The sequence below is a fragment of the Malaclemys terrapin genome, chromosome 14 (genome assembly GCF_027887155.1).
Source record: "Malaclemys terrapin pileata isolate rMalTer1 chromosome 14, rMalTer1.hap1, whole genome shotgun sequence".
NCBI lineage: Eukaryota > Metazoa > Chordata > Testudines > Emydidae > Malaclemys > Malaclemys terrapin.
Genome location: NC_071518.1, coordinates 44,498,881 through 44,512,094, shown reverse-complemented (window position 1 = coordinate 44,512,094; position 13,214 = coordinate 44,498,881).

The following is a 13,214-nucleotide window of genomic DNA, read 5'->3' as shown; positions in this document are numbered from 1 at the left end:
TGGAAGGACTCGGTTCGGGAGAAAGACGAAACGTGAGAATTTCATTCCTAATCTGAGCTAGCGATCAATTTCTCAAGGAAGCATGCTGCGAAAGGCCTTTGGAGGCACTCTTAATGGTTCGGAAGCCAAAGGTTTATGTGAAAGAAGAAAAATGACAAATTCATTCCTGTTCTGTGCTTACGGATACATTTCTCAAGGACTCATGCTTGAAAAGTCGTTAGCATTGATTGTTTATGGTTTTTGAAGCGCTCAGTTGGTGAGAAATACTAAAAATACGAAATTCATTCCTGAGCTGTGCTTGGGACACATGTCTCAAGGAGTTTTCATCTAAATGCTTTTAGGCTTCACAGCTAGTGGTTTCGAAGTGGTCGGCTGGTGAGAAAGGTGACAAAAGAGACTTTCATTCCTCATCTGTGCTAGAGATCCATTTCTCAAGGACGCATGCTTGAAAAGTCGTTAGGATTGATTGTTAAGGGTTTTGAAGCGCTCAGTTGGTGAGAAATACTAAAAATAGGCAATTCATTCCTGAGCTGGCTTTGGGACACGTGTCTCAAGGATTCTTCATCTAAATACCTTTAGGCTGCACAGCTAGTGGTTTGGAAGAGGTCGGTAGGTGAGAAAGATGAAGAAAGAGAATTTCATTCCTGTGCTGTGCTAGTGAAAAATTTCACAAGGAGTCATGCTTGAAAAGTCACTAGTGTGTACTGCTCCTGATTTGGACAAGATCGCATCGTGAGAGACGACAAATGAGAATTTCCTTGCTGACTGTGCTAAGGAGATGATGCTCAAGGAATGATCCTTGAAAAGCCATTAGGATGAACGGCTAGTGGTTTGGAAGTCATCATTAAAGGAGAAACACTTAAAATGAGAGTCTTCATTCCTGAGTTGTGCTATTAACAAATTACTCTAGGAATCTTTGTGTAAAAGCCATTAAGATGCACTGCTAATGGTTGCGGAGAGCTCCATTCACGCGAAACAGGTGAAGAGGTTGAATGGGACCCTAAAGATGCTGCTGATAACCATTATGGTCCAGTACCCGTAGGACTGGGACAAGTTATTTACCCCACCTGCTGTTCGCAAAGAGGGTAGTGCGCCAGGAATGCACAAGCTTTTCCCCGTATGGGAGGAGTGCCAGGGGACCCCTAGACTTCATGAGGGATGAGTGGGAGGGGTAGACCTCTCCAGGGGGATCATCAATGGTGGAGTATGTACTGATTTCCTGGGAAAAGCTCGTGGAGCTCATGGGCTTGGCTAGAAGAAACCTAGCAAGGACACAGAGGAAGCAGAAGGTCTGGTACGACCGCTCAGCATGTGCCCACCCCTATGCTACCGGGGAGCAGGTGATGGTTCTCATCCCTGTGAAGAGGAACAAGAACTATTGAGTCCTGTGATGTGCTTGGGGCTCAGGTCTCTAGGCAGCTTCATCTAAAAGCCATTAGAAAGCTAGTGTTTAGGAAGAGACCTGTTATTAGAAAGACAAAACAAGATAAATTCCGTCCAGATTTGTGCTATGACAAATTTCTCTTGGAATCTTCATCTAAATGTCATTAGAATGCACTGCTAGTGTTTACAAAGAGAAGTGTAGGGGAGAAAGACAAACAACTCAGCTAATTATTGATCCGTGCTAGGGACAAATGTCTCAAGGAAACCTCGCCTGGAAGACAGGAGGAGGGACTTTTAATGGTTTAGCGAGCTCGGTTCGTGAGAAAGGCCAACAAATGAGAATGTCATTCCTGATTTGTGCTAGAGATCAATGTTTCAAAGCATCATACTGCAAATGGCATTTTTTGGAAGACATCGGTTTATGAGAAAGACGAAAAATTATTCATTCATTCCTGAGCTGTGCTACTGACAAATGTCACAAGGAGTCATGTTGTGCTACTGATTTGGAAGAGAACGGTTCATGTGCAAGAGGAAAGGTGTGAATTTCATTTCTGAGCTCTGCTAGGGCCAAATTTCTCAAGCTATTACGTTAGACTGTTAATGCTTTGCAAGTGATCGTTTCGTGAGAAAGACGAAAAAGAGAATTTTGTTCCTGATCTGTCCTAGGGCCAAATGTCCCTAAGACTCCTCTTCTGAAAGCCCTGAAGATGCCCTGCTGATTGTTTCGGAGACAGCGAGTCATGAGAAAGAAGAGAAATGCGAATTTCATTCCTGACGGCGCTAGGTATAAATATTTCAAGGAATCATGCTCAAAAAGCCATTACGATAGACTGGACATGATTTCTAAGAGATCGGTTCGTGAGAAAGATGAAAAAGAGAAATTAATTCTTGTTCTCTGCTGGGGACCAATTTCTCAATTAATCATGCTTCGAAAGCAATTAGGATGCACTGCCAATGGTTTGGAAGACATCAGTTCCAGAGAAAGAGAAAAAAAATGACTGACTTATTACTGATCCGTGCTAAGGACAAATGTCTCAAAGACTCCTCATCCAAAAGTCATTGGGCTGCTTGCTTATGGTTTGGAAGAAATCGGTTCATGAGAAAGACGAAAAATGAGGAATTCATTGCTGAGCTGCTTTGGTTACAAATTTCTCAAGGAATCATACTTCTAAAGCCTAATGTACTGCTACTGGTTTGGAAGGACTCGGTTCGGGAGAAAGACGAAACGTGAGAATTTCATTCCTAATCTGAGCTAGCGATCAATTTCTCAAGGAAGCATGCTGCGAAAGGCCTTTGGAGGCACTCTTAATGGTTCGGAAGCCAAAGGTTTATGTGAAAGAAGAAAAATGACAAATTCATTCCTGTTCTGTGCTTACGGATACATTTCTCAAGGACTCATGCTTGAAAAGTCGTTAGCATTGATTGTTTATGGTTTTTGAAGCGCTCAGTTGGTGAGAAATACTAAAAATACGAAATTCATTCCTGAGCTGTGCTTGGGACACATGTCTCAAGGAGTTTTCATCTAAATGCTTTTAGGCTTCACAGCTAGTGGTTTCGAAGTGGTCGGCTGGTGAGAAAGGTGACAAAAGAGACTTTCATTCCTCATCTGTGCTAGAGATCCATTTCTCAAGGACGCATGCTTGAAAAGTCGTTAGGATTGATTGTTAAGGGTTTTGAAGCGCTCAGTTGGTGAGAAATACTAAAAATAGGCAATTCATTCCTGAGCTGGCTTTGGGACACGTGTCTCAAGGATTCTTCATCTAAATACCTTTAGGCTGCACAGCTAGTGGTTTGGAAGAGGTCGGTAGGTGAGAAAGATGAAGAAAGAGAATTTCATTCCTGTGCTGTGCTAGTGAAAAATTTCACAAGGAGTCATGCTTGAAAAGTCACTAGTGTGTACTGCTCCTGATTTGGACAAGATCGCATCGTGAGAGACGACAAATGAGAATTTCCTTGCTGACTGTGCTAAGGAGATGATGCTCAAGGAATGATCCTTGAAAAGCCATTAGGATGAACGGCTAGTGGTTTGGAAGTCATCATTAAAGGAGAAACACTTAAAATGAGAGTCTTCATTCCTGAGTTGTGCTATTAACAAATTACTCTAGGAATCTTTGTGTAAAAGCCATTAAGATGCACTGCTAATGGTTGCGGAGAGCTCCATTCACGCGAAACAGGTGAAGAGGTTGAATGGGACCCTAAAGATGCTGCTGATAACCATTATGGTCCAGTACCCGTAGGACTGGGACAAGTTATTTACCCCACCTGCTGTTCGCAAAGAGGGTAGTGCGCCAGGAATGCACAAGCTTTTCCCCGTATGGGAGGAGTGCCAGGGGACCCCTAGACTTCATGAGGGATGAGTGGGAGGGGTAGACCTCTCCAGGGGGATCATCAATGGTGGAGTATGTACTGATTTCCTGGGAAAAGCTCGTGGAGCTCATGGGCTTGGCTAGAAGAAACCTAGCAAGGACACAGAGGAAGCAGAAGGTCTGGTACGACCGCTCAGCATGTGCCCACCCCTATGCTACCGGGGAGCAGGTGATGGTTCTCATCCCTGTGAAGAGGAACAAGAACTATTGAGTCCTGTGATGTGCTTGGGGCTCAGGTCTCTAGGCAGCTTCATCTAAAAGCCATTAGAAAGCTAGTGTTTAGGAAGAGACCTGTTATTAGAAAGACAAAACAAGATAAATTCCGTCCAGATTTGTGCTATGACAAATTTCTCTTGGAATCTTCATCTAAATGTCATTAGAATGCACTGCTAGTGTTTACAAAGAGAAGTGTAGGGGAGAAAGACAAACAACTCAGCTAATTATTGATCCGTGCTAGGGACAAATGTCTCAAGGAAACCTCGCCTGGAAGACAGGAGGAGGGACTTTTAATGGTTTAGCGAGCTCGGTTCGTGAGAAAGGCCAACAAATGAGAATGTCATTCCTGATTTGTGCTAGAGATCAATGTTTCAAAGCATCATACTGCAAATGGCATTTTTTGGAAGACATCGGTTTATGAGAAAGACGAAAAATTATTCATTCATTCCTGAGCTGTGCTACTGACAAATGTCACAAGGAGTCATGTTGTGCTACTGATTTGGAAGAGAACGGTTCATGTGCAAGAGGAAAGGTGTGAATTTCATTTCTGAGCTCTGCTAGGGCCAAATTTCTCAAGCTATTACGTTAGACTGTTAATGCTTTGCAAGTGATCGTTTCGTGAGAAAGACGAAAAAGAGAATTTTGTTCCTGATCTGTCCTAGGGCCAAATGTCCCTAAGACTCCTCTTCTGAAAGCCCTGAAGATGCCCTGCTGATTGTTTCGGAGACAGCGAGTCATGAGAAAGAAGAGAAATGCGAATTTCATTCCTGACGGCGCTAGGTATAAATATTTCAAGGAATCATGCTCAAAAAGCCATTACGATAGACTGGACATGATTTCTAAGAGATCGGTTCGTGAGAAAGATGAAAAAGAGAAATTAATTCTTGTTCTCTGCTGGGGACCAATTTCTCAATTAATCATGCTTCGAAAGCAATTAGGATGCACTGCCAATGGTTTGGAAGACATCAGTTCCAGAGAAAGAGAAAGAAAATGACTCTTATTACTGATCCGTGCTAAGGACAAATGTCTCAAAGACTCCTCATCCAAAAGTCATTGGGCTGCTTGCTTATGGTTTGGAAGAAATCGGTTCATGAGAAAGACGAAAAATGAGGAATTCATTGCTGAGCTGCTTTGGTTACAAATTTCTCAAGGAATCATACTTCTAAAGCCTAATGTACTGCTACTGGTTTGGAAGAACTCGGTTCGGGAGAAAGACGAAACGTGAGAATTTCATTCCTAATCTGAGCTAGCGATCAATTTCTCAAGGAAGCATGCTGCGAAACGCCTTTGGAGGCACTCTTAATGGTTCGGAAGCCATAGGTTTATGAGAAAGAAGAAAAATGACAAATTCATTCCTGTTCTGTGCTTACGGATACATTTCTCAAGGACTCATGCTTGAAAAGTCGTTAGCATTGATTGTTTATGGTTTTTGAAGCGCTCAGTTGGTGAGAAATACTAAAAATACGAAATTCATTCCTGAGCTGTGCTTGGGACACATGTCTCAATGAGTTTTCATCTAAATGCTTTTAGGCTTCACAGCTAGTGGTTTCGAAGTGGTCGGCTGGTGAGAAAGGTGACAAAAGAGACTTTCATTCCTCATCTGTGCTAGAGATCCATTTCTCAAGGACGCATGCTTGAAAAGTCGTTAGGATTGATTGTTAAGGGTTTTGAAGCGCTCAGTTGGTGAGAAATACTAAAAATAGGCAATTCGTTCCTGAGCTGGCTTTGGGACACGTGTCTCAAGGATTCTTCATCTAAATACCTTTAGGCTGCACAGCTAGTGGTTTGGAAGAGGTCGGTAGGTGAGAAAGATGAAGAAAGAGAATTTCATTCCTGTGCTGTGCTAGTGAAAAATTTCACAAGGAGTCATGCTTGAAAAGTCACTAGTGTGTACTGCTCCTGATTTGGACAAGATCGCATCGTGAGAGACGACAAATGAGAATTTCCTTGCTGACTGTGCTAAGGAGATGATGCTCAAGGAATGATCCTTGAAAAGCCATTAGGATGAACGGCTAGTGGTTTGGAAGTCATCATTAAAGGAGAAACACTTAAAATGAGAGTCTTCATTCCTGAGTTGTGCTATTAACAAATTACTCTAGGAATCTTTGTGTAAAAGCCATTAAGATGCACTGCTAATGGTTGCGGAGAGCTCCATTCACGCGAAACAGGTGAAGAGGTTGAATGGGACCCTAAAGATGCTGCTGATAACCATTATGGTCCAGTACCCGTAGGACTGGGACAAGTTATTTACCCCACCTGCTGTTCGCAAAGAGGGTAGTGCGCCAGGAATGCACAAGCTTTTCCCCGTATGGGAGGAGTGCCAGGGGACCCCTAGACTTCATGAGGGATGAGTGGGAGGGGTAGACCTCTCCAGGGGGATCATCAATGGTGGAGTATGTACTGATTTCCTGGGAAAAGCTCGTGGAGCTCATGGGCTTGGCTAGAAGAAACCTAGCAAGGACACAGAGGAAGCAGAAGGTCTGGTACGACCGCTCAGCATGTGCCCACCCCTATGCTACCGGGGAGCAGGTGATGGTTCTCATCCCTGTGAAGAGGAACAAGAACTATTGAGTCCTGTGATGTGCTTGGGGCTCAGGTCTCTAGGCAGCTTCATCTAAAAGCCATTAGAAAGCTAGTGTTTAGGAAGAGACCTGTTATTAGAAAGACAAAACAAGATAAATTCCGTCCAGATTTGTGCTATGACAAATTTCTCTTGGAATCTTCATCTAAATGTCATTAGAATGCACTGCTAGTGTTTACAAAGAGAAGTGTAGGGGAGAAAGACAAACAACTCAGCTAATTATTGATCCGTGCTAGGGACAAATGTCTCAAGGAAACCTCGCCTGGAAGACAGGAGGAGGGACTTTTAATGGTTTAGCGAGCTCGGTTCGTGAGAAAGGCCAACAAATGAGAATGTCATTCCTGATTTGTGCTAGAGATCAATGTTTCAAAGCATCATACTGCAAATGGCATTTTTTGGAAGACATCGGTTTATGAGAAAGACGAAAAATTATTCATTCATTCCTGAGCTGTGCTACTGACAAATGTCACAAGGAGTCATGTTGTGCTACTGATTTGGAAGAGAACGGTTCATGTGCAAGAGGAAAGGTGTGAATTTCATTTCTGAGCTCTGCTAGGGCCAAATTTCTCAAGCTATTACGTTAGACTGTTAATGCTTTGCAAGTGATCGTTTCGTGAGAAAGACGAAAAAGAGAATTTTGTTCCTGATCTGTCCTAGGGCCAAATGTCCCTAAGACTCCTCTTCTGAAAGCCCTGAAGATGCCCTGCTGATTGTTTCGGAGACAGCGAGTCATGAGAAAGAAGAGAAATGCGAATTTCATTCCTGACGGCGCTAGGTATAAATATTTCAAGGAATCATGCTCAAAAAGCCATTACGATAGACTGGACATGATTTCTAAGAGATCGGTTCGTGAGAAAGATGAAAAAGAGAAATTAATTCTTGTTCTCTGCTGGGGACCAATTTCTCAATTAATCATGCTTCGAAAGCAATTAGGATGCACTGCCAATGGTTTGGAAGACATCAGTTCCAGAGAAAGAGAAAAAAAATGACTGACTTATTACTGATCCGTGCTAAGGACAAATGTCTCAAAGACTCCTCATCCAAAAGTCATTGGGCTGCTTGCTTATGGTTTGGAAGAAATCGGTTCATGAGAAAGACGAAAAATGAGGAATTCATTGCTGAGCTGCTTTGGTTACAAATTTCTCAAGGAATCATACTTCTAAAGCCTAATGTACTGCTACTGGTTTGGAAGGACTCGGTTCGGGAGAAAGACGAAACGTGAGAATTTCATTCCTAATCTGAGCTAGCGATCAATTTCTCAAGGAAGCATGCTGCGAAAGGCCTTTGGAGGCACTCTTAATGGTTCGGAAGCCAAAGGTTTATGTGAAAGAAGAAAAATGACAAATTCATTCCTGTTCTGTGCTTACGGATACATTTCTCAAGGACTCATGCTTGAAAAGTCGTTAGCATTGATTGTTTATGGTTTTTGAAGCGCTCAGTTGGTGAGAAATACTAAAAATACGAAATTCATTCCTGAGCTGTGCTTGGGACACATGTCTCAAGGAGTTTTCATCTAAATGCTTTTAGGCTTCACAGCTAGTGGTTTCGAAGTGGTCGGCTGGTGAGAAAGGTGACAAAAGAGACTTTCATTCCTCATCTGTGCTAGAGATCCATTTCTCAAGGACGCATGCTTGAAAAGTCGTTAGGATTGATTGTTAAGGGTTTTGAAGCGCTCAGTTGGTGAGAAATACTAAAAATAGGCAATTCATTCCTGAGCTGGCTTTGGGACACGTGTCTCAAGGATTCTTCATCTAAATACCTTTAGGCTGCACAGCTAGTGGTTTGGAAGAGGTCGGTAGGTGAGAAAGATGAAGAAAGAGAATTTCATTCCTGTGCTGTGCTAGTGAAAAATTTCACAAGGAGTCATGCTTGAAAAGTCACTAGTGTGTACTGCTCCTGATTTGGACAAGATCGCATCGTGAGAGACGACAAATGAGAATTTCCTTGCTGACTGTGCTAAGGAGATGATGCTCAAGGAATGATCCTTGAAAAGCCATTAGGATGAACGGCTAGTGGTTTGGAAGTCATCATTAAAGGAGAAACACTTAAAATGAGAGTCTTCATTCCTGAGTTGTGCTATTAACAAATTACTCTAGGAATCTTTGTGTAAAAGCCATTAAGATGCACTGCTAATGGTTGCGGAGAGCTCCATTCACGCGAAACAGGTGAAGAGGTTGAATGGGACCCTAAAGATGCTGCTGATAACCATTATGGTCCAGTACCCGTAGGACTGGGACAAGTTATTTACCCCACCTGCTGTTCGCAAAGAGGGTAGTGCGCCAGGAATGCACAAGCTTTTCCCCGTATGGGAGGAGTGCCAGGGGACCCCTAGACTTCATGAGGGATGAGTGGGAGGGGTAGACCTCTCCAGGGGGATCATCAATGGTGGAGTATGTACTGATTTCCTGGGAAAAGCTCGTGGAGCTCATGGGCTTGGCTAGAAGAAACCTAGCAAGGACACAGAGGAAGCAGAAGGTCTGGTACGACCGCTCAGCATGTGCCCACCCCTATGCTACCGGGGAGCAGGTGATGGTTCTCATCCCTGTGAAGAGGAACAAGAACTATTGAGTCCTGTGATGTGCTTGGGGCTCAGGTCTCTAGGCAGCTTCATCTAAAAGCCATTAGAAAGCTAGTGTTTAGGAAGAGACCTGTTATTAGAAAGACAAAACAAGATAAATTCCGTCCAGATTTGTGCTATGACAAATTTCTCTTGGAATCTTCATCTAAATGTCATTAGAATGCACTGCTAGTGTTTACAAAGAGAAGTGTAGGGGAGAAAGACAAACAACTCAGCTAATTATTGATCCGTGCTAGGGACAAATGTCTCAAGGAAACCTCGCCTGGAAGACAGGAGGAGGGACTTTTAATGGTTTAGCGAGCTCGGTTCGTGAGAAAGGCCAACAAATGAGAATGTCATTCCTGATTTGTGCTAGAGATCAATGTTTCAAAGCATCATACTGCAAATGGCATTTTTTGGAAGACATCGGTTTATGAGAAAGACGAAAAATTATTCATTCATTCCTGAGCTGTGCTACTGACAAATGTCACAAGGAGTCATGTTGTGCTACTGATTTGGAAGAGAACGGTTCATGTGCAAGAGGAAAGGTGTGAATTTCATTTCTGAGCTCTGCTAGGGCCAAATTTCTCAAGCTATTACGTTAGACTGTTAATGCTTTGCAAGTGATCGTTTCGTGAGAAAGACGAAAAAGAGAATTTTGTTCCTGATCTGTCCTAGGGCCAAATGTCCCTAAGACTCCTCTTCTGAAAGCCCTGAAGATGCCCTGCTGATTGTTTCGGAGACAGCGAGTCATGAGAAAGAAGAGAAATGCGAATTTCATTCCTGACGGCGCTAGGTATAAATATTTCAAGGAATCATGCTCAAAAAGCCATTACGATAGACTGGACATGATTTCTAAGAGATCGGTTCGTGAGAAAGATGAAAAAGAGAAATTAATTCTTGTTCTCTGCTGGGGACCAATTTCTCAATTAATCATGCTTCGAAAGCAATTAGGATGCACTGCCAATGGTTTGGAAGACATCAGTTCCAGAGAAAGAGAAAAAAAATGACTCTTATTACTGATCCGTGCTAAGGACAAATGTCTCAAAGACTCCTCATCCAAAAGTCATTGGGCTGCTTGCTTATGGTTTGGAAGAAATCGGTTCATGAGAAAGACGAAAAATGAGGAATTCATTGCTGAGCTGCTTTGGTTACAAATTTCTCAAGGAATCATACTTCTAAAGCCTAATGTACTGCTACTGGTTTGGAAGAACTCGGTTCGGGAGAAAGACGAAACGTGAGAATTTCATTCCTAATCTGAGCTAGCGATCAATTTCTCAAGGAAGCATGCTGCGAAACGCCTTTGGAGGCACTCTTAATGGTTCGGAAGCCATAGGTTTATGAGAAAGAAGAAAAATGACAAATTCATTCCTGTTCTGTGCTTACGGATACATTTCTCAAGGACTCATGCTTGAAAAGTCGTTAGCATTGATTGTTTATGGTTTTTGAAGCGCTCAGTTGGTGAGAAATACTAAAAATACGAAATTCATTCCTGAGCTGTGCTTGGGACACATGTCTCAAGGAGTTTTCATCTAAATGCTTTTAGGCTTCACAGCTAGTGGTTTCGAAGTGGTCGGCTGGTGAGAAAGGTGACAAAAGAGACTTTCATTCCTCATCTGTGCTAGAGATCCATTTCTCAAGGACGCATGCTTGAAAAGTCGTTAGGATTGATTGTTAAGGGTTTTGAAGCGCTCAGTTGGTGAGAAATACTAAAAATAGGCAATTCGTTCCTGAGCTGGCTTTGGGACACGTGTCTCAAGGATTCTTCATCTAAATACCTTTAGGCTGCACAGCTAGTGGTTTGGAAGAGGTCGGTAGGTGAGAAAGATGAAGAAAGAGAATTTCATTCCTGTGCTGTGCTAGTGAAAAATTTCACAAGGAGTCATGCTTGAAAAGTCACTAGTGTGTACTGCTCCTGATTTGGACAAGATCGCATCGTGAGAGACGACAAATGAGAATTTCCTTGCTGACTGTGCTAAGGAGATGATGCTCAAGGAATGATCCTTGAAAAGCCATTAGGATGAACGGCTAGTGGTTTGGAAGTCATCATTAAAGGAGAAACACTTAAAATGAGAGTCTTCATTCCTGAGTTGTGCTATTAACAAATTACTCTAGGAATCTTTGTGTAAAAGCCATTAAGATGCACTGCTAATGGTTGCGGAGAGCTCCATTCACGCGAAACAGGTGAAGAGGTTGAATGGGACCCTAAAGATGCTGCTGATAACCATTATGGTCCAGTACCCGTAGGACTGGGACAAGTTATTTACCCCACCTGCTGTTCGCAAAGAGGGTAGTGCGCCAGGAATGCACAAGCTTTTCCCCGTATGGGAGGAGTGCCAGGGGACCCCTAGACTTCATGAGGGATGAGTGGGAGGGGTAGACCTCTCCAGGGGGATCATCAATGGTGGAGTATGTACTGATTTCCTGGGAAAAGCTCGTGGAGCTCATGGGCTTGGCTAGAAGAAACCTAGCAAGGACACAGAGGAAGCAGAAGGTCTGGTACGACCGCTCAGCATGTGCCCACCCCTATGCTACCGGGGAGCAGGTGATGGTTCTCATCCCTGTGAAGAGGAACAAGAACTATTGAGTCCTGTGATGTGCTTGGGGCTCAGGTCTCTAGGCAGCTTCATCTAAAAGCCATTAGAAAGCTAGTGTTTAGGAAGAGACCTGTTATTAGAAAGACAAAACAAGATAAATTCCGTCCAGATTTGTGCTATGACAAATTTCTCTTGGAATCTTCATCTAAATGTCATTAGAATGCACTGCTAGTGTTTACTAAGAGAAGTGTAGGGGAGAAAGACAAACAACTCAGCTAATTATTGATCCGTGCTAGGGACAAATGTCTCAAGGAAACCTCGCCTGGAAGACAGGAGGAGGGACTTTTAATGGTTTAGCGAGCTCGGTTCGTGAGAAAGGCCAACAAATGAGAATGTCATTCCTGATTTGTGCTAGAGATCAATGTTTCAAAGCATCATACTGCAAATGGCATTTTTTGGAAGACATCGGTTTATGAGAAAGACGAAAAATTATTCATTCATTCCTGAGCTGTGCTACTGACAAATGTCACAAGGAGTCATGTTGTGCTACTGATTTGGAAGAGAACGGTTCATGTGCAAGAGGAAAGGTGTGAATTTCATTTCTGAGCTCTGCTAGGGCCAAATTTCTCAAGCTATTACGTTAGACTGTTAATGCTTTGCAAGTGATCGTTTCGTGAGAAAGACGAAAAAGAGAATTTTGTTCCTGATCTGTCCTAGGGCCAAATGTCCCTAAGACTCCTCTTCTGAAAGCCCTGAAGATGCCCTGCTGATTGTTTCGGAGACAGCGAGTCATGAGAAAGAAGAGAAATGCGAATTTCATTCCTGACGGCGCTAGGTATAAATATTTCAAGGAATCATGCTCAAAAAGCCATTACGATAGACTGGACATGATTTCTAAGAGATCGGTTCGTGAGAAAGATGAAAAAGAGAAATTAATTCTTGTTCTCTGCTGGGGACCAATTTCTCAATTAATCATGCTTCGAAAGCAATTAGGATGCACTGCCAATGGTTTGGAAGACATCAGTTCCAGAGAAAGAGAAAAAAAAATGACTGACTTATTACTGATCCGTGCTAAGGACAAATGTCTCAAAGACTCCTCATCCAAAAGTCATTGGGCTGCTTGCTTATGGTTTGGAAGAAATCGGTTCATGAGAAAGACGAAAAATGAGGAATTCATTGCTGAGCTGCTTTGGTTACAAATTTCTCAAGGAATCATACTTCTAAAGCCTAATGTACTGCTACTGGTTTGGAAGGACTCGGTTCGGGAGAAAGACGAAACGTGAGAATTTCATTCCTAATCTGAGCTAGCGATCAATTTCTCAAGGAAGCATGCTGCGAAAGGCCTTTGGAGGCACTCTTAATGGTTCGGAAGCCAAAGGTTTATGTGAAAGAAGAAAAATGACAAATTCATTCCTGTTCTGTGCTTACGGATACATTTCTCAAGGACTCATGCTTGAAAAGTCGTTAGCATTGATTGTTTATGGTTTTTGAAGCGCTCAGTTGGTGAGAAATACTAAAAATACGAAATTCATTCCTGAGCTGTGCTTGGGACACATGTCTCAAGGAGTTTTCAT